The sequence below is a fragment of the Elephas maximus genome, chromosome 5, assembly GCF_024166365.1.
Source record: "Elephas maximus indicus isolate mEleMax1 chromosome 5, mEleMax1 primary haplotype, whole genome shotgun sequence".
NCBI classification, from domain to species: Eukaryota; Metazoa; Chordata; class Mammalia; order Proboscidea; family Elephantidae; genus Elephas; species Elephas maximus.
The window spans coordinates 153,578,544-153,602,190 of NC_064823.1; positions in this window are offsets into that span (position 1 = coordinate 153,578,544).

Genomic DNA, 23,647 nt, shown 5'->3' on the forward strand with positions numbered 1-23,647 from the left:
CACTATGCAAATGACACAACCTTGCTTGCTAAGTGAAGAGGACTTGAAGCACTTACTGATGAAGATCAAAGACCACAGCCTTCAATATGGATTACACCTCAGCATTAAGAAAACAAAAATCCTCACAACTAGACCAGTAAGGAACACAATGATGAACAGAGAAAAGATTGAGGTTGTCAAGGATTTCACTTTACTTGAATCCACAATCAACACCCACGGAAGCAGCAGTCAAGAAATCAAATGATGCATTGCATTGGGCAAATTTGCTACAAAAGACTTAAAGTGTTGAAAAGCAAAGATGTCGCCTTGAGGACTCAGGTGAGCTTGACCCAAACCATGGTATTTTCAGTCACATCGTATGCATGTAAAAGCTGGGTAATGAATAAGGAAGACCAAAGAAGAACTGACACCTTTAAATTGTGGTGTTGGTGAAGAAAATTGAGTATACCATGGACTGCCAAAAGGACAAACAAATCTGTCTTGGAAGAAGTACAACCAGAATGCTCCTTAGAAGCAAGGATGGCAAGACTATGTCTCACATACTTTGGACGTGTTATCAGGAGGAATCAGCCCCTGGAGAAGGACATCATGTTTGGTAAAGCAGGTCAGTGAAAAAAAGGAAGACCCTCAACGAGATGGATTGGCATAGTGGCTGCAAAAATGGTCTCAAGCATAGCAACAATTGTGAGGTTGGCACAGGACCGGGCAGTGTTTTGTTCTGTTATGCATAGGGTCACTATGAACCGGAATTGACTAGATGGAATCTAACAACAACAACAACATGGCAATTTTACATTTAAAATTTTGAGGAACTGCTGAACAATTTTTCAAAGTAGCTGCATCACTTTACATTCTGTTTTCTCCACATCCTTACTAGCGTTTGTTGTCTGCCTTTTTAATTTTAGCTATCTTAGTGGGTTTGAAATCTTACTGTGTTTTAGTTTTAATTTCTGTAGTGAATTTTGATGTTCAGTGTCTTTTTATATGCAATTTGCCGGTTGTACGTCTTTAGAAAAATGTTAATTTTATTCTTTTGCTCCTTTTGTAATTTTTTTGTTTTGTTTTGTTTGTTTTTTTGTTATTGAGCTGGAAGAATCCTTTATATATTCTGGATACTAGATCCTTATCAGATATAAGATTTTCAAATATTTTCTCCATTTTTGTTGGTTATGTTTCCTATTTCCTAATGATATACTTTGATGCACAAAATTTTTTAATTTTTATGAAATCTAATTTGTCTATTTCTTTTTTTTGTCACTTGTGATTTTGGTTTTATGTTTAAGAAACCATCGTCTGACCCAAGATCATGAAGATTTACTTCCTTGTTTTTTTCTAAGAGTTTTATAGATTTAGCTCTTACATTTAGAGCTTCAATGAATTTTCAGTTATTTTTGTGTGTGGTGTGGGGTACTCATCCAAATCGTCTTAGGTTCATGGGTATCCAATTGTCTCAATCTCATTTGTTGAAGAGAATATTCTTTTCTGTTTGAATTATCTTGGCACCTTTGTCAAAATAATTGACCAAAAATGTAAGAGTTTAGTTTTGGACTCCCAATTCTATTCTATAGGTTTATGTGTCTATCTTTATTCTGGTACCACGTTATCTTGATCAGTATAGCTTTGTAATAAGTTCTGAAATCAAATAATGTGGGTTTTCTAACTTTGTTCTTCAAAATTGGTTTGGCTATTCTCATTCTTTTGCATATCTGTCATGAATTTTAGGATCAGCATGTCAATTTCTGGGGGGAAAAAAGGTAGCTGGAATTTTGATAGGATTGTGTTGATTCTGTAGATCAATTTGGAGAATAATGTCATAATAAGAATACTAAATGTTCCAATAAATGAACTTGGGATATCTTTCCATTTTCTTAGATTTCTTCCAATACTGTGTTGTAATTTTCAGAGTATAAGTTTTTAACTTTATTTTGTAAAGTTATTTCTAAGTTTTTTACTTTTTGATGCTTCTGTGGTTAATTTTATGTATCAATTGGGGTAGGTTACAGTTGTTTGGTCAAACATTAGCCTATATGTTGCTGTCAAGGTATTTGGTAGATGTGATCAACATTTGCAATCAGTTGACTTTAATTAAAAGAGATTGTCCTCAATAACGTGCATAGGACAAATCCAACCAGTTGAAGACCTTAAAAGTAAGAACTGAAGTAACTCGGAGGAGAAGTAATTCAGTCTCAAGACTGCAAAATAGAAATCCTGCCTGAATTTCCAGCCTGTTGGCCTGCTCTATGAATTTTGGAATCAGGAGTGCAACATCGATGCTCCCAAGTATCCAGCCTGCCAGTGTGACTTACAGATATGCCAACCCCACCTCCAATCACATGAGTCATTCTATAAAATCTCTCCCTTGTTTCTCTGTCTTATCTCTATGTCCATCTCTATTCCCCTCACATGTATTTTCTGGGGGGTCTATTACTCTGAGGAACTTGGACTGACATAGATTTTGTTGCTGGAAAGTAAGGTGCTTCTGTAATAAACACCAAAAACGTAGGAATGGCTCTGGAATTGGACAATCGGCAGATACTGGGAGAATTTTGAGGTGCTTGATTGTAAAAATCTAGATGGCCTTTAACAGACTGTTGGTAGGATTGTGTGTGTTACAAGTGCTCCTGTTAAGCATCGAAGCGAGGGGCATCTTGCTGGGCATTGGAAGAAAGGATACCCTTGTTACAAAGTGGCAGAGAATTTGCTGAATTATGTTTTACTGTTTTGTGGAAAGTAGAAATTATAAGCAGTGAACTTGGATAATTATTTGTGGATATTAAAAAAAAAAAGTTCAAGATGCAGCCTGATTTCTCTTTACTGATTATAGTAAGATGCAAAATGAAAAAGATGAATTGAAGAATGAACCGCTACACAAAAAGGTGCTTGAACTTGAAGATGTAAAAAATCCTCAATCTATGCACATTGCAAAAAATTGAATAAGCCTATTGTGGAGTGAACACTAAGGATGTTGCTGGATAAAGGCTGCTAGAAAGATGAGGTGTGTAACTTGTGAATCCAATCAACTATCTCAGCCAGCTTAGACTGAAGGAAACAGAGATAGGATGAAATGAAGTAAGTCTTTTGGACTTTTGGAATTCTACATGCTGATAAAGCTACTTGGCCGTAAAGTTGTGTTTCCTTTCAAGAAAAGGGAAGAATGACGCTAAGATCGTGGGCCTGGGGCTATTGTCTCGTCTGTTCCCGAGATCAGGGCTACTTCTCCCTTGGTGCTGGAGGGCAGAGATGATAAACCTTAGTTAAAGAAGACAGGGCAACTGCCCCCTAAGTTCCAAAGAGCAGGCTAACTCCTTAGTTCCATAGATTTGGGCCACCACCATGAACTGATATTTCAGAGCCACCTCAGCCTAGGTGTGTTCAGAGGCTAGTGGGGTGTCTATAGGCCCAGAGGCCAGGGCTGATAGGGCCTCTGTGGGCCCAAAACATGGATCAAGTCACAGAAAATTATTATCACACCTCAAAATCTAATGAGATTTTTGCTGCTTGGTTTTGGACTTTTCTTGGAGCTGGTAAACCCCTTTCTCCTTCTATTTCTCCCTTTTGGAATGGGAACGTGAAGTTACCAATTTTGGAAGTAGATAACTTGATTTCTAGGATTCACAGCTATACAGATGGAGACAGTTTCCTCCCCACTCCCACAAGATAAATCATATACCTGGAGTGCCACCCATACCTGATTTAGATTGTTTAGAAAATGAAATTTGAGATTTGGAACTTTTTGTGTTGATTAGATTTAAATGAGATTTTTGGACTTAGATTTGAAGGTATAATGGGTTAAAATTTGGGGGGATGCTGGGATGAAGTGAATGTATTTTGCACGTGGAAGGACATGATTTTTGGGATTCAGAAGATGAACTTTTATGGGTTGAACCGTGTCACTCAAAAATAGATACTGAAGTTCTAACTCCAAGTACATGTGAATGTGATCCTATTTGGAGGGAATGTCTTTGAAGATGTAATTAATTAAGTTAACATAAGCTTACACTGGACATAAGTGGTGTCCTTATAAAAAGAAGAGAAGAGCCACAAACACAGACCAATATGTAGTGAAGACGGCCATGTGAAGATAAAGGCAGCATTTGAATTATGCTTCCACAAACCAGGAGATGCCTGGGACTAAGAGAAGCTGTAAGATGCAAGGAAATATCTTCTATAAGAGCCTTCAGAGAGAGCATGGCCCTGCTGACACCCTTCTACCCTCTGGAAATATGAGAGAATATATTTCTGTTGCTTATAGCCACCCAGTTTGTGTTACTTTGTTAAGGTAGCCCTGGAAAACTAACACATTACTATTGTAAATAAAGTTTTAATTTTTTTTTTCTTCTTGACTGTTTAGATTGTTTTGAATTGGTTTTTATTTTTAGATTATTTATTGCCACTGTTTAGAAATACAATTGCTTTTTCTGTATTCATCTTGTGTCCTGCAACCAGGATATTGTTTATCAACTCTTTGTTTTAGGATTTTCTATATACAATATGGAAACCCTGGTGGTGTAGTGGTTAAGTGATATGGCTGCTAACCAAAGAGTCAGCAGTTTGAATCTGCCAGGTGCTCCTTGGAAGCTCTGTGGGACAGTTCTCCTCTGTCCTATAAGGTCGCTCGCTATGAGTTAGAATCGACTCGACATCACTGGGTTTTTTTGTTTGTTTGTTTTATATATACAATATAACTGACAAATAGAGATAGTTTGCCTTCTTTTTCATTATAGGTGATTTTAATTTATTTTTCTTCTCTAATTTCTCTGGGTATTTAAAAATAATCAAAACTCAATGAAATTTGAAGATAAAATACATTCAGAGTAGTTAATCTATATGAGTATAGGAAGACCATTTTGATTCCAGAAAAAGTAAATGGCTCAAAGAAGCTAGGTACACTGAGACTTAGAGAGAAGAGGAGGGAAAAAATATAGAAGATCAAACAGTGACTAATCTTAACATGATTGATTGAACCCTGACTCCTCCCTTTTACTGAGATCAGCTGGTATCAGGTCACGAGATAGTCTTTGGCCCTCTACCCAGGCATCTATTTTAAAATTCAAATTCAGCAGGTGGGCTGAATCACTAAACGTTGGTGGGCGCCAATCTAAGTTCTTCTGGTCTCATAGGTACTGCTCTATGGGGTGCCTTTTCACGAAATATGTTATTGATCTTTAGTTTCTTCCCTTTGTTGTTCCTCCAGTTGGAATGAGACCATTTGCTATACCTTAGATGGCTGCTCACAAGCGTTTAAGACCCCCAGATGCCAAGCAGCTTAGTAGTCTGATAATTACATAAAACACTAGAAAGAGGAGACTGTATAAGTCAATGGTCTGAATGACTTGTCTGGCCCACAAATCCGAATTTCCTAACTATGCTCCCAAATCACAAAAAGATGCCAAAGGAGCATCTGCAGCATGAATTGTGTCTCCAATCATGAACTTCTGCTAAAATTATATTTCAGTATGCTTCCACTTAGATGTCATCCACATCTACCCAACAATTTTCTTTTTACCAAACTATAAACTCCTTCTTGGGAAGTAGGTAAATAATCAAGAGTTAATCTTTTTTATAATATAATTACCTTTATCTGTACTATTTCAGAGAAAGTACAGCACTGTCTATATTATTAACAGAGCTACCTTGTCTAATGTCATTTGCGGCCTCTCTCTCTCTCTATATATAAAATATATATATATATAAAAAATATATATATATATATATGAAATATATATATATTATATATATATATTATATATATATATAGTTGTTAGGTGCTGTTGAATTGGTTTCCACTCATAGCAACCCTATGCACAACAGAATGAAACACTGCCCGGTCCTGAGCCATCCTTACAATCGTTGTTATGTTCAGCTCATTGCTGCAGCCACTGTGTTGATCCACCTCGTTGAGGGTCTTCCTCTTTTCCACTGACCTTGTGCTCTGCCAAGCATGATGTCCTTCTCAAGGGACTGATCCCTTCTGACAACATGTCGGAAGTATGTAAGACGCAGTCTCGCCATCCTTGCTTCTAAGGAGCATTCCGGTACTTCTTCTAAGACAAATTTGTTCGTTCTTTTGGCAGTCCATGGGATATTCAATATTCTTCGTCAACACTACAATTCAAAGGTGTCAATTCTTCTTTGGTCTTCCTTATTCACTGTCCAGCTTTCACATGCATATGATGTGATTGAAAATACCATGGCTTGGGTCAGGTGCACCTTAGTCTTCAGGGTGACATCTTTGCTCTTCAACACTTTGAAGAGGTCCTTTACAGCAGATTTACCCAATGCAATGTGGCTTTTGATTTCTTGACTGCTGCTTCTATGGTTGTTGATTGTGGATCCAAGTAAAATGCAATCCTTGACAACTTCAATCTTTTCTCCATTTATCATGATGTTGCTCATTGGTCCAGTTGTGAGGATTTTTGTTTTCTTTATGTTGAGGTGCAAGCCATACTGAAGGCCATGGTCTTTGATTTTCATTAGTAAGTGCTTCAAGTCCTCTTCACTTTTAGCAAGCAAGGTTGTGTCATCTGCATAACGCAGGTTGTTAGTCTTTCTCCAATCCTGACGCCCCATTCTTCTTCATATAGTCCAGCTTCTCGGATTATTTGCTCAGCATACAGATTTAATAGGTATGGTGAAAGAATACAACCCTGACGCACCATACAACCAGGGTTGTATATATATATAAATATATAGTATATATATTTATATATAATATACATGTATATATTTTTTTACATAGTTTAAACCAAATTTAGTAACTAAGAGCATTATGGCTGTTACAGAACAATCAATTAATGCTCTCTTTGTCAGTGGACCCTGATTTATAGCAGCACGATCAATTGATGGTTTTCAGCCTAAGTCTCTCTCATTTTTCCAAATTTTCTTTGGGGTAACTGATATGTAGACATATACACAGAACAACATATACCATGTAACAAGAACAGTTCTAATCTGTGAGTAGAATACAAACTCATTTGAGGGCTTGTCATAATTTCATACTGAAACATAAAATTTCTATGGTCTCCCTCCTGTCAATCATAAAACAACCTCAAAGTAAAATTTTTCTTCATCTAAAATGTTGCTGTTCATTCTTACCTACATAGGTTGCAGCCAAAATGGTAATTTATCATATATATTGCCTTGATGGGAGTTCTGGTCCTACCCAATTCTCTGAGCACCATTTTCAAATATGACATTTCAGTTAAAGCCTGGTTATATAAAACTGATATTTCTAACTACACCTTGTTAACAAGGGGGATAGGTTCTTATTGAACTTATACAAATAAATGTATTGTAGTAAAAAATAAGAACACTCATTAAGAGTTTTCCAATTTCAGAGGGATTAGGGAGAGAAAAATGATAAATGTTCTATCTTTGTTTGCATAAACAAAGCCTATTAAATTATTGTAATTTGTAGATATTTTAGAAGAAAAGAGAAAATGGTTCCTTATACCTAGAAAACAGAACATTAAAACATTAATCATATCCTATTGCATAAAACACATAATAATTTTTTAGTCCATTCAGTCCTATAACTAATTTCTGTTCCATTTATCCTGAATCAGCAGTAATCAGCCCATCAACTTCTCCATAAGAATTCTGAAAATCTTAACTCAGTACAGTGGTAGCAGTGTCATTTAGAAGTCCATGTCCAAATATCTAGCATAGTCCTTTTAATAGATCATTTGTGAAAAAAAACAAAGGGGAAAAAAAAAAACCGTCTGGCCTGTGGTTTATTGCAGGCCCCTTCAGTATATCATCAAAGTCAGAACATTGTGCAGATAATAAGACTTAGAAATACCCGTGGTCAACTTATTATTAATAATAGTTCATATAAGTAAAAGACTCAATGCAATTTCATTATAAAAGTAATGCAAAACAAAAGTGAACCCAAAATAAAATATCTCTAAATATAGGGATTAAACTGATTTTCTCATCTTTGAAAATGGATGGCCGTAATGCTTAGTGAGAAAAAACTTCAGCTGTAACATAATAATCTTGAGACCTAACATAATATGAGTATAAAATACTCAGTTAAGACATGCCAAGAATATACCAGGATTATGAAGTTTCTAAACAGCTGAATGATAATAAAACTCTGGAGGTATGCAGAATAAGCTCTTGGTTGAAACTTACTGATTTTGATGCTGCTAGATTTAAATTTAGTTTTTTTTTTTTTAGATTTAAATTTAAGAATAAAGCTGCAATCAAGTTAGCAATTAAATGTAATAAGTAAAATTACTACAGATCGTATTATGCTCTTGTCACCTAATATTAGACAAAATATAAGAGCAGACATTGACACAAATTTTTAACACAAAGAAAATTATTAGACACTTCTTCCAATTTGACCACACATTTCATGTAACTCATAGCACATTCAATGAAGTTCCAAAGTTGTTAGGAGTTTTCATAGGTCATCAAGATGGATATTTATTTAACTAAAGTGACAATAAAAATATTAATAGTAAAATTCTTAGGTTTTTCAAAAGCCGTGAGGCTTAGTTTTCTTAGTCAAGGATAAAAGTTAACAGAAACACAGACACAAAACCTCTGTCTCCTAGGCAAATTATACAGAAGAAAGAATAAGTTTTCATATTACAAAACCAAAAACCAAACCCGTTGCCATTGAGTCTATTCTAACTCACAGCGACCCTATAGGTCAGAGGAGAACTGCCCCACAGAGTTTCCCAGGAGCACCTGGTAGATTTGAACTGTCGACCTTTTGGTTAGCAGTCGTGGCACTTACCCACTGTGCTACCAGGATTTCCTTTATTATAGGTGAAGGCAATAAATGGTAAATCAAGGAAACAAGATGATCAACCTGAGTGACTTCACTAAGATTTTCATATATTTCATAGCTTTTCAGATTTTAGTATTATAAACCAAGGCAAATAAATTTTTCAAGTTGTGTCCTTTAGTATGCTGGAACAAACAGACACTTTGTTTTAGGTCTATTCTCAGAGGGCCTTCAAGGTCAAAACTATTTCTACAGTGTTATCAAAAGGTCATTAATATGTAACATATGCATTTTTGCTATCTCCAAATGATTTAATAAATGAATATTTTAATTAAACATACCTCAATTTTAATTTCTGATATGGTTAATGTAGGTAGTTACCCTCCCACCAACACACTCACAAACACTTTTATGTCTCCAAAGCTTGAAGACCACAAAGAAATTTGGAGACTAAAAAATTAATTAATTAATTAAAACATTGCTTTTGTCAAACAAAACTAATACTTCTCCTTGAATAAAAAGAGAAGCATCTATGTAGTTGTATTCCTCTGGAACTGTTTTTTCTCAGTACAGTCTCAGCTCCTAACGAATATCATAAATTTTAAGAAAAATAATTAAATTCTATTACACTGAGAAAACTGGGGGGCTGAGGGATTTTTTCATCGTAATTCTCAGATGGTGGGGGACTTAGAAGCCTGGTCTTGTCCCTCCCTTTCTGAGGCTCATTATGAAGAAGAATTTGTACAATCTCAATTCATTTATATATTTTTTGTTTGTCTTGGTATTTTGAAAGACAAGAGGTGCCTAATTGTTCAGGCTATTTTCAAGAACCAATTTCTTTCTTGCTTGCTTACTGTTCTCTTGGTAAGCAGTTTTGTCTGCTTTTCTTGGCTTCCATTTCACTTTTTTCTAACCTTCCTTACCCACCCAAACTTTATTTTGATGTTTTTCTCTTTTCCATCCTAGAACAATTAGTTTCTCTCACTTTAGGGCAAAATTACTACCCTTTTCCTTAAAAAAAAAAAAAAAAATTATATATTTAATCTCACCTAAATTGCTTGGAAGTGCCTTTTAAATCAGAGGGATGTCATTTTAATTAATTCTTGGGAATATTTAGACTATTAAATTTATATAAGCACTTATTTATCATCAAACCAATCATAACAAGGCTCTCTGAAGGCAAATAAAATCTTCAGAACAGAAGTGCCTAGCATATTTCTGGTTGCTGCCCTAAGAGTAGGCTTAACCCTATTTCTTACAAGCTCTTGCTTCTGCATTACCCAGAAGGTTATGTGCAGGAGTCCTACAATCAAGGCACTTGGCCAAAGTAAAGTGACTGGTCTAAGCCTAAGTTCGGACTCCATCTTGGCTCATGCAACTTCTTTAACAATCAGTGACCCTGGCACAGAGTTAAAAGCCTGTGACTAAAACACTGTTTTCTCTTTGAGCTAGGGGAAGGTCCTGACACCAGAATAATTGAGTACGTAACAAAGGATTTCCTCTGCAAAGGGTCAAACACCTAGACAGACTTAAGTATGTAACAAAAGAAACTCTTTTTTTTTGTAAGGGAGGGTCTTGACACAAGATCCCTATCAGAAGTCCCCCAGCAGCCTTCAGGAAATGTTTAAGATAATTACCTTGTAATAAATAGCCCTGTAAAGCCCCTTTAGTCAAGTATTCAAACTAACCAATCCAAGTAACCCACATTCAGATTTCCACAAATCACTGTAAAGCCCCTGCCTCAAGTTGTCCCGCCTCCTGATCTTGCAACTTCCAATCAGAATATTTTAACCTAGTTCCTGGTTTCTACCCTGTATCTGTCCCCAGGAAGCAGCCTTCTCCTGGATTCATTAGTCCTCACTCTGTGGGCTAACATCACACCATTCAAATGTTCTCTAACGGTTTCAATAAATCTATTTGATCACTTTAACAGAGCCTGAGAGTTTTACTCTAGGATAAAGGACTATTATAATCTAATTTAATATTATATCTGGAGGTAGAAAAATATCCATTTTCATAACTCTATCTTCTGAGTGCTTTGAAAAATATTTTAGAGAAGTAAATTTAGGATAATTTTTATTTTTCCCAGGCCCCATTATTCCAATTAAAATAAACAATCCACCCTTTTTCTGTGCACTTTTCAAATGAACCAATTTGTGTCATAGTTTCTCAGAGTAGCTACCGAAAGCCATAAGACAGGCAGGAGAAGCAGTTTTTCTTGGAGCTGAGGCTTAGTGCATCCTCATGACAGTGCACAGAGAAAACAAAACAAAGAAAAAACTCAGACTGAATGCTCTCTTTGGGTCAAAACCAAAGTCCTCAAGACAAAAATCACATCCACATTTTCAGTGACCAACTGCAAAATTCATCCAAGTGGATGCCATTTTTGGTGAGAAGCCTAGTCTGTAGAGCCAGCTCAAACAACAGGCTTGTAAGATCCCTGCATCTTATGATTTTCCATTTTATGACAATCTACACCAGCATAACATTTTTAAAGCAGCAGAACACAAAACAGGCAACATACATGCACACACGCAGCTACAAAACTGCAAGCTGTTTCAGACTAGTTAACCCATCTTAAAATTACTGGAGAATTCCCTTGAATTCCAGTTTTATTTTCCTTTAACCAAGCGCAAGTATTCAACTACAATTATTTGAGACCTCCCTCGGATCCAGCGTAAGCTGAGGTTCCCAGGTCTGCTTGGTGAGGCTGTGAAGAAGACACATGGAGCAGATGAAAGCAAAAGAAGCTTTATTTAGTTCGCCAAGTAAAGGAACCCACCTGGACTCGGGTCACCAAGGTGCCTTCTAGAACAATAGCCCAAAGAGTTTATATGGATAAGGTAAATTGGGTCTGGGGTACCCAGGAGCACCCCAGGGTGGAGCCAACTTGCTGATTGACATGAGAGGACATTCTCGGGGGGGGGGGGGTCCAGTCTCGTATGCCTGTTCAGTCTGAAAGGGGGGGCCGCAATGATGGAATTTTGCCCACTTTTGGGGTGTAGACAGGGGTGTGTTTTTCCACCTCTGATGTCTATAAGATGTCTGAGGGGCAAGGTCAACAGTACTGGGCAGTTCAGGCGGTCCTGAGCTGGCCCAAGACCAGTTTTAGCTGGACTGAAGACCCCTGTCTCTTGTTTTCTTTAACTGAATTGGAACCAGAAGTATACCTAAATAAGGAGGTACTTTAAAAGCAGAGGTTAGGTCCTGTTTTGCCTAATAAGGGGATAGCTTCCACTCTGAGAGTTATCTCTTTGTGTTACTGAAGATGGCGGGCTCGGCCCCTTGGTACGGCCCCTTGTTTATTCAATGTGGCCAGCGCGGTGCTGGCCTCATCAGAGATCCCTTGTACCCAGACCAGGGGATGCATTCAGTCTCTCACTATTAATTATTATATTGCTGTTGTTAGTTTCCATTGAGATGGCCCCTGACTAAGACAATCCCACTCACAGTGAGGTGAAATGCTGTCTGGTCTTGCACCATCCCCATGATCATTGCAGATTGGATTTTTGTGATTCATATGTCTGCTGCTCTTCACAGCTACCATGGCTTTGAAGCTGCTGGTTTTAAGACTTCCACAGAGTTGAGGAAAAAGGGGGGACAACAGAACAAGTTAAAATACCACAAACCTTGTTTTTACCCAGATTCATTTTTTTGAATAAACACTTCTCAATTTATTGAAAGCCTTATGTTCAAGAGTTCTTAAAATGTCGATTGTGAAAATTGCTGTCAGATTTATCTTTTTTTTTTTTCTTTATGAAAAAGAAGATTTTCAAATGCCATTACTCTTCATTCTAGAAATCCTGTCCTCCGGTCATTTTCTATTACCTACTGCAAATAAAAGTCCTCATGACGGTCATTAAAACCATGTTCTTCGGTGTGACTTTAAAAGCTAGTCTGTGACCAAACTCCATTTTGACCTTTTCATACTTCAAAATACACTCCATTTCTAGCTGAATGGTCTGCTTCCTGTCCTGTGGCACTGTAGAACCGATGGTAAAATAGAGGAGATGCCAGTGATAGAAAAGTGAAGTGACAGCCAGAGTTTTACAGATCAAAAAAAGAAGAACTAATTAAAGGTTAATCATATATTTAACAAAAAGAGTACCTCTAGTGCTTGGCAACTAACCAAAAGGTTGACAGTTCAAATCCATCCAGAGGCACCTCAGAAGAAAGGCCTGGCAATCTACTCCCAAAGATCACAGACATTGAAAGCTATGGGACACGGTTCTGCTTTCACACATGTGGATTCGCTGTAAGTCAGAATCGACTCAACTACAATTGGTTTTCATCACTCTAAATTAGATATTTTGAAATGGCTGGGTGGAGAAAAATGGTAAGAAGGGTTCTGAAGTACATTTTATCTCAGTGGTTAAGAAAAAAAAAATCATGGTTGCTTAATAATGGCTGTCAGGCCTAAGGCGTTTTTACTCTTACAGACTTACATATATGGACAGGCGGAAGACAGAAGGATTGAAGGGGCCTCATTCAAAGTCAGTAAGAAAAAAAAGAGAAAGGCAGAAACACAATTCCCATTGCTTATTAAGGTATGGAGAATGAAAAAAAAAAAAAAAAACTATTATGAAAGACACAGGAATCTTCTAAGTCACACTAGAGGGGCCAGGACATACTTAAAGGAACGATCACATTCATGCCCCTGGGAAGATGGTGATGAATATGATGATGATGACAGTGAAGAAGAAAAGATTGCATATTTCTTGCTTACACACTCAGCCTTGAGAACTAGTAAGCAGATTGATTAAAGCACTGAAACTGGAAGAGTAATAAATTGAATTCTCACCCAGTACTTAATTTAAGTTCAATTTCATTTCAAATATTAATCTTGTAGAATTATTGTAAAATTTTAAAATAAGTTATGGAAAACATCTAGCACAATTCCCGCCACATGCTATGCATGGCATGCCATCTACCTCAGAGCCTCACAGGCCGAATATTTTATACTACAATTTATATACCCATATTTTGCATACCATTTGTTATGTTAACAGCATCTGAGGCCTCCTTCAAAACAAATTGTGTCAGTGAGATATTTACATGGGTTGTTGTTGTTGTTTGGTGCTGTCGAGTTGGTTCCAACTAATAGCGACCCTATGCACAACAGAAACGAAACACTGCCCGAGCCATGCCCACAATCGTTGTTATGCTTGAGTTACTGTGTCCGTCCATCTCGTTGAGGGTCTTCCTCTTTCATTGACCCTGCACTTTACCGAGCATGGTGTCCTTCTCCAGAGAGGGATCTCTCCTGACAACATTTGCATGGGTAGGAAAGGAAAAATCAAATGAAAGTAAACTAGACCACATAAAGAGAAAACTAGAGTTCAAACAGCCTTTCAATTAGACCTAGAGTTGAGGCACCATTTCTATACTAATTGTATGAGTTTAAGGTCCCTAGGTAGAGCTCTGGTATCACAGTGGTTAAGAGCTAGGCTACTAACCAAAAGGTTGACAGTTTGAATCCACTAGCTTCTCCTTGGAAATCCTATGGGGCCGTTCCACTTTGTCAGATAGGGTCTCTATGTGTTGGAATTGATTCCATGGCAACGGGTTTTGTTTAGGTGGCACAAACTGTTTGCACTAACCCACTCAGTGGTACTGCAGAAGAAAAGATGTGGCAATCTGCTTCCATAAAAATTACAGCCAAGAAAATCCAACAGGATAATTCTACTCTGAATCACATGGCATCACTATGAGTTGGAATTGACTTGATGGCAACTAATGACAACAACATGGGAGTGTATAGGTACTTTCAATTGTATATACAGAATCTTACAAATACAAAAGTCAGAGTAAGGACCACATATTTAACAGCTTGCATGGCAGTGAGGACCCTGATGGTGTAGTGGTTAAAAGCTCAGCTGCCAAACAAAAAGTTAGCAGTTGAAATCCAACAGTCACTCCTTGAAAACCCTATGGGGCAGTTCTGCTCTGTCATATAGGGTCACTATGAGTCAGAATTGACTCAACGGCAATGAGTAACGCAGTGAAGGAGCCCTGGGGGTGCAACGGTTAAACACTCTGTTGCTAACCAAAACATTGGAAGCTCAAACTCATTCAGCATCTCCACGGAAGAAAGACCTAGTGACCTACTCCTGTAAAAATTACAGCCTAGAAAATGCCATGGGGCAGTTCTACTATGTTACATGGGTTCCCTATGAGTCAAAAATTGACTTGATGACACCTAACAACAAAGGTAGTGGGAAAACCAAACTGTCAGAACATGTGTTATATATAGATTGCACCAAAATGGAGGGAAGCATCTCAGGACTAAAGATAGGGCCAGTATGGCTGGAGTCCACAATAATCTGGAATCACCAGGCCCATGCTATAGTCAGGCAGGTGACAGGAATGGGTCAAGTTAAGAAACATAAATTATATTTTGAGGAACATAAATTATATTTTGAGTGCATTGTTGCTGTTGTGATGTGTCATCGAGTTGGTTCCAACTCATAGAAACCCTGTGCACAACAGAACAAAACACTGCCGGATCCTGCACCATCCTTACAATCATTGTTACGCTTGAGCTTATTGCTGCAGCCACTGTGTGAATCCATCTCGTTGAGGGTCTTCCTCTTTTCTGCTGACCCTGTTCTTTGCCAAGCATGATGTCCTTCTCCAGGGACTGATCCCTCCTGACAACATGTCCAAAGTACTTAAGATACAGTCTCACCAGCCTTGCTTCTAAGGAGCATTCTGGTTGTACTTTTGACACGAATTTGTTTGTTCTTTCGGTAGTTCACGGTATAATCAAAATTCTTCCCCAACATCACAGTTCAAAGGTGTCAGTTCTTCTTCTTCTTCGGTGTTCCTTATTCATTGCCCAGCTTTCACATACATATGATGTGATTGAAAATACCATGGCTTGGGTCAGGCGCACTTTAGTCTTCAAGGTGACAGCCCTGCTTTTCAACACTTTAGGGAGGTCTTTGCAGCAGGTTTACCCAATGCAATGCTTCGCTTGATATATTGGCTGGTGTTTCCATGGCTGTTGATTGTGGATCCAAGTAAAATGAAATCCATAACAACTTCAATCTTTTCTCCATTTATCACGATGTTGCTCATTAGTCCAGTTGTGAGGATTTTTGTTTTCTTTATGTTGAGGTGCAAGTCCTACTGAAGACTGTGGTCTTTGATCTTCATTAATAAGTGTTTCAAGTTTTTTTCACTTTCAGCAAGCAACATTGTGTTATCTGCATAACACGGGCTGTTAATGAGTCTTTCTCCAATCGTGATGCCCCGTTCTTCTTCATATAGTCAAGCTTCTCAGATTATTTGCTCAGCATACAGGCTGAACGGGTATGGTGAAAGGTGACACACGCATTTCCTGACTTAAACCAATCAGTACCCCCTTGTTCTGTCTGAAAAACTGCCTCTTGATCTATGTAAGTTTCCTCATGAGCACAATTAAGGGTTCTGGAATTCCCATTCTTTGCAATATTGTCCATAATATGTTACGATCCAAACAGTCGAATGCCTTTGCATGGTCAATAAAACACAGGTAAACATCCTTACGGTATTCTCTGCTTTCAGCCAGGATCCATCTGACATCAGCAATGATATCCCTGGTTCCACATTCTCTTCTGAAACCGACCTGAATTTCTGGCAGTTCCCTGTTGACATACTGCTGCAGCCGTTTTTGAATGATCTTCAGCAAAATTTTGCTTGTGTGTGATATTGTTCTATAATTTCCACATCCAGTTTGATCACCTTTCTTGGGAATAGGCATAAATATGGACCTTTTCCAGTCAGTTGGCCAGGAAGCTATCTTCCATATTTCTTGGTATGGATGAGTAAGCACCTCCAGCACTTCAGCCGTTTGTTGAAACATCTTAATTGATATTCCATCAATTCCTGGAGTCTTGTTTTTTGCCAAAGTCTTCAGAAGCTTGGACTTCTTCCTTCAGTACTATCAGTTCCTGATCACGTGCTACCTCTTGTACCTGGAATGTATGAAGTATGAATCTAGGAAAACTGGAAATCATCAAAACTGAAATGGAATGCATAAACATCGATATCCTAGGCATTTGTGAGCTGAAACAGGCTGGTATTGGCCATTTTGAATTGGATTATCTTATAGTCTACTATGCCAGGAACGACAATTTGAAGAGGCATGGTGTTGCATTCACTGTCAAAAGAACATTTCACAATCTATCCTGAAGTACAATGCTGTCAGTGATAGAATAATAACCATAGGCCTACAAGGAAGACCAGTTAATACAGCTATTATTCAAATTTATGCACCAACCACTAAGGACAAAGATGAAGAAATAGAAGATTTTCATCAGCTGCTGCAGTCTGAAATTGATCGAACATGCAATCAGGATACATTGATAATTACTGGTGATTGGGATGCAAAAGTTGGAAACGAAGAAGGATCAGTTGTTGGGAAATATGGCCTTGGTGATAGAAACAATGCCAGAGATCAAATGATAGAATTTTGCAAGACCAACAATTTCTTCATTGCAAATACCTTCTTACCAACATAAACGGTGACTATGGATCTCACCAGATGGAACACACAGGAATCAAATCAACTACATCTGTAGAAAGAGACCATGGAAAAGCTCAACATGATCAGTCAGAACAAGGCCAGGGGCCGATTCTGGAACAGACCATCAATTGCTCATATGCAAGTTCAAGCTGAAAGTGAGCAAAATCAGAGCAAGTCCAAGAGAACCAAAACATGACCTTGAGTATATCCTACCTGAATTTAGAGGCCATCTCAAAATAGTTTTGACGCATTGAACACTAGTGGCCGAAGACCAGATGAGTTGTGGAATGACATCAAAGACATCATATATGAAGAGAGCAAGAGGTCATTGAAAAGACAGGAAAGAAAGAAAAGACCAAGATGGATGTTAGAAGAGACTCGGAGACTTGCTCATGAATGTCAAGCAGTTAAAGCAAAAGGAAGAAATGATGAAGTAAAAGAAGTGAACAGAAGATTTCAAATGGCGTCTTGAAAAGACAAAGTAAAGTATTATAATGACAGGTGCAAAGAGCTGAAGTTAGAAAACCAAAAGGGAAGAACAAGCTCGGGGTTTCTCAAGCTGAAAGAACTGAAGAAAAAATTCAAGCCTTGAGTTGCAATAGTGAAGGTTTCTATGGGGAAAATATTAAAGGATGCAGGAAGCATCAAAAGAAGGTGGAAGGAATACAGAAGTCATTATACCAAAAAGAATTGAGTGCGTTACGAATGCATTAAAGGACATTAAGCACAATGTGTGATGTTCTGAGTTATTGTTTTTTGTTGTTGAAAATACATACAAACAAAACATAAACCTCTTCAACAATTTCTACACGTACAATTCTGTGATAGTGCGATCATTCTCACCTTCATTTTCTGAATTGTTCCTCCCCTGTTAAGGTAAACTCGCCACCCCCTAAACTTCTTCTAAACTTTTAGACTTGTTGTCAGTTTGATCCCATATAGATAGTTCTTAAAAGAGCACAATGCTCAAGGCAGACTTTCTTTACTAATTAAGCTAAACTGTTGTTTGGTTTAAAGAAGACGGCAGAGGATATTTTTGGTTTAAGGTTTAGAAATTATCTCAAGGCAATCATTTTTAAAAGGCATCTCTGACTGAAATGTGGGGAAGAGATTTGAGAGGCTAGGAGGAGAAAGGAGGAATGCAATTAAAATGGAGAAGGTTCCTCATTACATACTCACGGACACCACAGTGTGTTAGGAATTATTTGCTATTGTATTGGATATGGCAACTGAGACCTAGAACTATCTGAGAGTCTTGCCTAAAGTTGCAAGACATTCTAAAACAGAGCTGGGAGAGAAATATTTCCTCTTACAGCTAAGTTAAAAATGCATTTATCTCCCCACACTGCCTCTCTCCCTCTCCATTGCTCAATCTTGATGTTTAAATAAGCTTCACTTTACATTTTGCAGCCTCAGATATAAATGGTCTTCTTTAAACTATGCATGAAAATTCCCATCGATAGAAATATTACCAATTCTTTTATTATAACAGTACAAGTACACCATAGATAGCAGCAATTACAATAAATGTATTGAAAATAGTCATCATATTATCTCAAACTTTTGGCAGAAAAGACAATTAAGATATTGTCCCATTTAAGTAGTAGTAATTCCTCTCATCCCTCACATTTTCTATTAATGGATACACTTTGATTTTTCAGATTAAATAAAAGGAAACTACAGAGCATGAATTTTAAAAAAAAAACGATTTTCAAAAAAATCTGTAAATTAAGGATGGTGTCTTTCATGGGATTCATGTCAGCCTCATTATTCTTTTTGCAAACTGTTAGAGTAAGTAAAAAGGAATCTTTAATACTTAAAATCTCATAATAGAAGATCTGCACAGATAAGTATAATCACAGGAAAACTGTATCAGAACTGAAGTACCTTTGACAAGCTCTAATCACATTGGACAATTGAAACCATTTGTCCAGGGAGAATGAATTGCAGTGACTAAGATTTAGGCATTTTGGTATTACCGGAGAAGTGCACAAACTCCCTGATCAGTTAAAATGGAACTGTCTTCAATTTGCAATAATAATTTCCATAATTGGACCATGAATATGAAGCAGCGCAATACAGTCTTACGATAACTTTGATATGAGCTTATTATCTCTCCAGAGTCCAAAAATGTGTTGATAGCTATCCCTGGATGCCTAGAAGAAGTTTTAGTGCTTATGTAGATGAGAATACTGATCAATCTCATGAATCGATTTTATTTCATATAGGAAGGTACCTCTGCAAATTTGATTCTGGAATGTTTTCTTTAAACAAAATCTATCCATTCAGGGGCATGTATGCATAATTCGTTTCACAAATATTTATTATGAGCCTACAGTATAACATGCATTGTGCTTCATAGTAGGCAGGCAGAGTAAATAAGGAAGGGGATAATAGCTTTGGAGTCCTATAAAGTTGGCTGTATCGTTGTTGTTAGGTGCCATCAAATCAGTTGACTCACAGCGACCTTCTGTACAACAGAATGAAACACTGCCTGGTCCTGTGCCATTCTCAAATCACCGCTGTGTTTGAGTCATTGTTGCAGCCACTGTTAATTCATCTCAGTGAGGGTCTTTCTCTTTTTCAATGATCCCATATTTTACCAAGCATGACATACTTCTCCAGGGACTGGTCAATCTTGATAACATGTCCAAAGTACATAAGAGGAAGTCTTGCCATCCTCACACAGGAGCATTCTAGATGTACTTCTTCCAAGACACATTTCTTTCTTCTTCTGAAGTCCGTGATATATTCAATATTCTTCGCCAACACCAGTTTGAAGGCAACAATTCTTCAGTCTTCCTTATTCATTGTCCAGCTTTCACATAGATATGAAATGATTGAAATGGCTTGGATCATGTGAACTTTTGTCCTCAAAGTGACATCTTTGCTTTTATGAAACTTTAAAGAAGTTTTTTGCGGCAGATTTGCAGACTTAATATGTCATTTGATTGCTTCACTGCTGCTTTCGTGGATGTTGATTGTGGATCCAGGTAAAATGAAATTCTTGACAGCTTGGAAATTTTCTCCATTTATCACAATTTTGTTTAATGGGCCAGTTGTGTGAATTTTTGTTTTCTGTATGTTGAGGCATAATCCATACTGAAGGCTGTGCTCTTTGATCTTCATCAGTAAGTGCTTCAAGTCTTCTTCACTTTCAGCAAGCTGTGTTGTGTCATCTGCATATCACTGGTTGTTACTGAGGTTCCTCCTATCCTCATGAAGTGTCCTTTTTCATATAGTACAGCTTCAAGGATTATTTGCTCAGCACACAGATTGAATAAGTATGGTGAAAAGATACAAGGAGGAAACACACCCTTCCTGATTTTAAACTGGGAGGTATTCCTTTGTTCTGGAGCGACTGCTTCTTGGTCTATGTACAGGTTCCTTATGAGCACAACTAAGGGTTCTGAAATTCCCATTCTTCACAATGTTCTCCATAATTCATGATCTACACAGTCAAATGCTTTTGCATAGTCAACAAAACATAGGTAAATATCTTTCGGGTATTCTCTGTTTTCAGCCAAGATCCACCTAACAGCATCGATAATATTCCTCATTCCATGTCCTCTTCTGAATCCGGCTTGAATTTCTGGCAGTCGGCAGTCAATGCATTGCTGCAAACTTTTTTGAATTATCTTCAGCAAAATTTTACTTGCATATGATATTAATTATATTGTTTCATAATTTTCACATTTTGTTGGATTGCTTTTCTTTGGAATGAGCACAAATATGGATCTCTTCCAGTTAGAAAAACATGCAACTGTCTTGCAAATTTCTCGGCATAGACAAGTGAGAACTTCCAGTGCTGCATTCATTTGCTGAAATATCTCAATTTGTATTCTGTCAATCACTGGAGACTATTTTTTTTTTTTGCCAATGACTTCATTGTGGCTTGGACTTCTTCCTTCAGTACCATTAGTTCTCGATCACATGCAACCTTCTGAAATGGTTGAATATTGACCATTTCTTTTTGGTACAGTGACTCTGTGTATTTCTTCCAACTTTTTTTTGATGTTTCCTCCTTTGTTCAATATTTTGCCAATATTTTGAATTTTTTCTTCAGTTCTTTCAGCTTGAGAAATGTGCAGCGTGTTCTTCTCTTTTGTTTTCTAACTCCGGGTCTTGGCACATTTTGTTATAATACTTTATTTTGTCTTCTCAAACTGCCCTTTGATATCTTCTGCTCAGCTCTTTTACTTCATCATTTCTTCCAATTGCTTTAGCTACTCTATATTCAAGAAGAAGTTTCAGAATATTTTCTGACATCCATTTTAACCTTTTCTTTTTTATCTTTTCAATGACCTTATGCTTTCCTCAAGTATGTTGTCCTTGATGCCATCCCGCAATTCATCCGGTCTTCACTCATTAGTATCCAGCGGATTAAACGCATTCTTGAGACTGTTTCTAAATTCACGTGGGATATGCCCAAAGTTGTACTTTGGCTCTCGTGAACTTGTTTTAATTTTCTTCAGCTACAACTTGACCTTGCAAATGAGCATTTGATCGTCTGTTCCACAGTTGGCTCTTTACCTTGTTCTGACTGATGATACTGAATTTATACATTGTCTTTTTCCATAGATGTAGTTGATTTGACTCCTGTGTACTTCACCCAGCAAAGTCTACATATATAGTCACAGTTTATGCTGTTAAAAAAGGTATTTCCAATGAACAGATCATTGGCCGTGCAAAATTCTATCATTCAATTTCTGTTGTTCTTTTTATCACCAAGGAGATATTTTCCAACTATCAACCCTCCTTCTTCATTTCCAATTTTCACATTCCAATCACCAGTAATTATCACTGCATTTTGATTGTGTGTTTGATCAATTTCAGACTGCAGAAGTTGGTAAAAATCTTTAATATGCTTATCTTTGGCTTTAGTGATTGGTGCATAAATTTGAATAATAGTTGTATTAACTTGTCTTCCTTGTAGTCATGCAGATATTATCTTATCACTGGCAGTCATGTATTTCAAGGTGGATCTTGAAATGTTCTTTTTGATGACAAATGTGATTCCATTCCTCTTCAATTTGTCATTTGTAGCATAGTAGCGAAAACCCCAGTAGTGAAGTAGTTAAGAGCTATGACTGCTAACCAAAAGGTTGGCAGTTCGAATTCACCAGGCTGTCCTTGGAACCCCTATGGGGCAGTTCTGCTCTGTTCTATAGGGTTGCTATGAGTTGGAATTGAGTTGACTGCAGTGGGTGGTGGTGGGTAGCATAGTAGATGTCTTTAGGCTGGGTTCTCTAGAGAAGCGAAACCAGTAAAGCTTATTATATACATATACACAGAGAGAGATTTATATCAAGAAAATGGCTCAAGGAGTTGTAGAGGTTGGCAGGTCCCAAGTCCTTGGATCAAGACAGATGCTTCTCCTGGTTCACATAGCCACAGGGGCTGGCAAACCCAAGATCGGCAGGTCAGGGATCAGGGCTATTGCCCACAGGCTGTGAAGGTTGATGAATCGCAAGATCTGCAGGCAAGACTGCAGGTAAGTTGCTAGTTCAAGTCCTCAGAACTGGAGATCAGACCAAATGGAACCAGCCGCAGGATCCAGAAGTAGCAAACATTTCCGAGTCTTGCCAAAATGTGCCCTTATATTCAGATGCAGGCCGCACGCCCAAGGAAACTCCCTTTCAACTGATTGACTACTCACAGGAGATCCCATCATGGGGATAATCACATATCAAATCTCAACAGCGAAGTGAACAACTGCCAAAACACTGAGAATAATGGCCTGGCCAAGTTGACACACAATCTTAACCATCACAATAAACCATGTGATTGTCCAATTCAAAATGGCCAATACCAGTCCATTTTAGCCCAATACTGCCTAGGTTATCCATTTTTATGTGTTCCGTTTCATTTTTGACGACTTCCAATTTTCTTAGACTCATGCTTCATTTATTCCATGTTCTAGTTATTAATGGATGTTTGCAGCTGTTTCTTCTCATTCTGTGTCATGCCACATTAGCAAATGAAGGTCCTGAAAGTTTGATTCCATCCATGTCATTAAGGTCAACCCGACTTTAAGGAGGCTGCTCTTCTCCAGTCGTATTTTGAGTGCCTTCTAACCTGAGGGGCTCATCTTCTGGCGCTATATCGTACAGTGTTCCACTGTTATTCATAAGGTTTTCATTGACCAAATTTTTCAGAACTAGATTGTCAGGTTCTTCTTCCTACTCTGTTTTAGCCTATTAGCTCCACTGAAACCTGTCCACCATGAGTGACCGTGCTGATCTTTGAAATATGGATAGCATTGCTTCCAGCAACACAGCAACACATTAGCCACCACAGTACGATAAAATTTGACAGGTGAGTTCTGGAACTTGGCTGTTCCATTAGTTAATTCTATCACCCTGTAGAAGTTCTATAATCTTACTCAATTTCAGTTT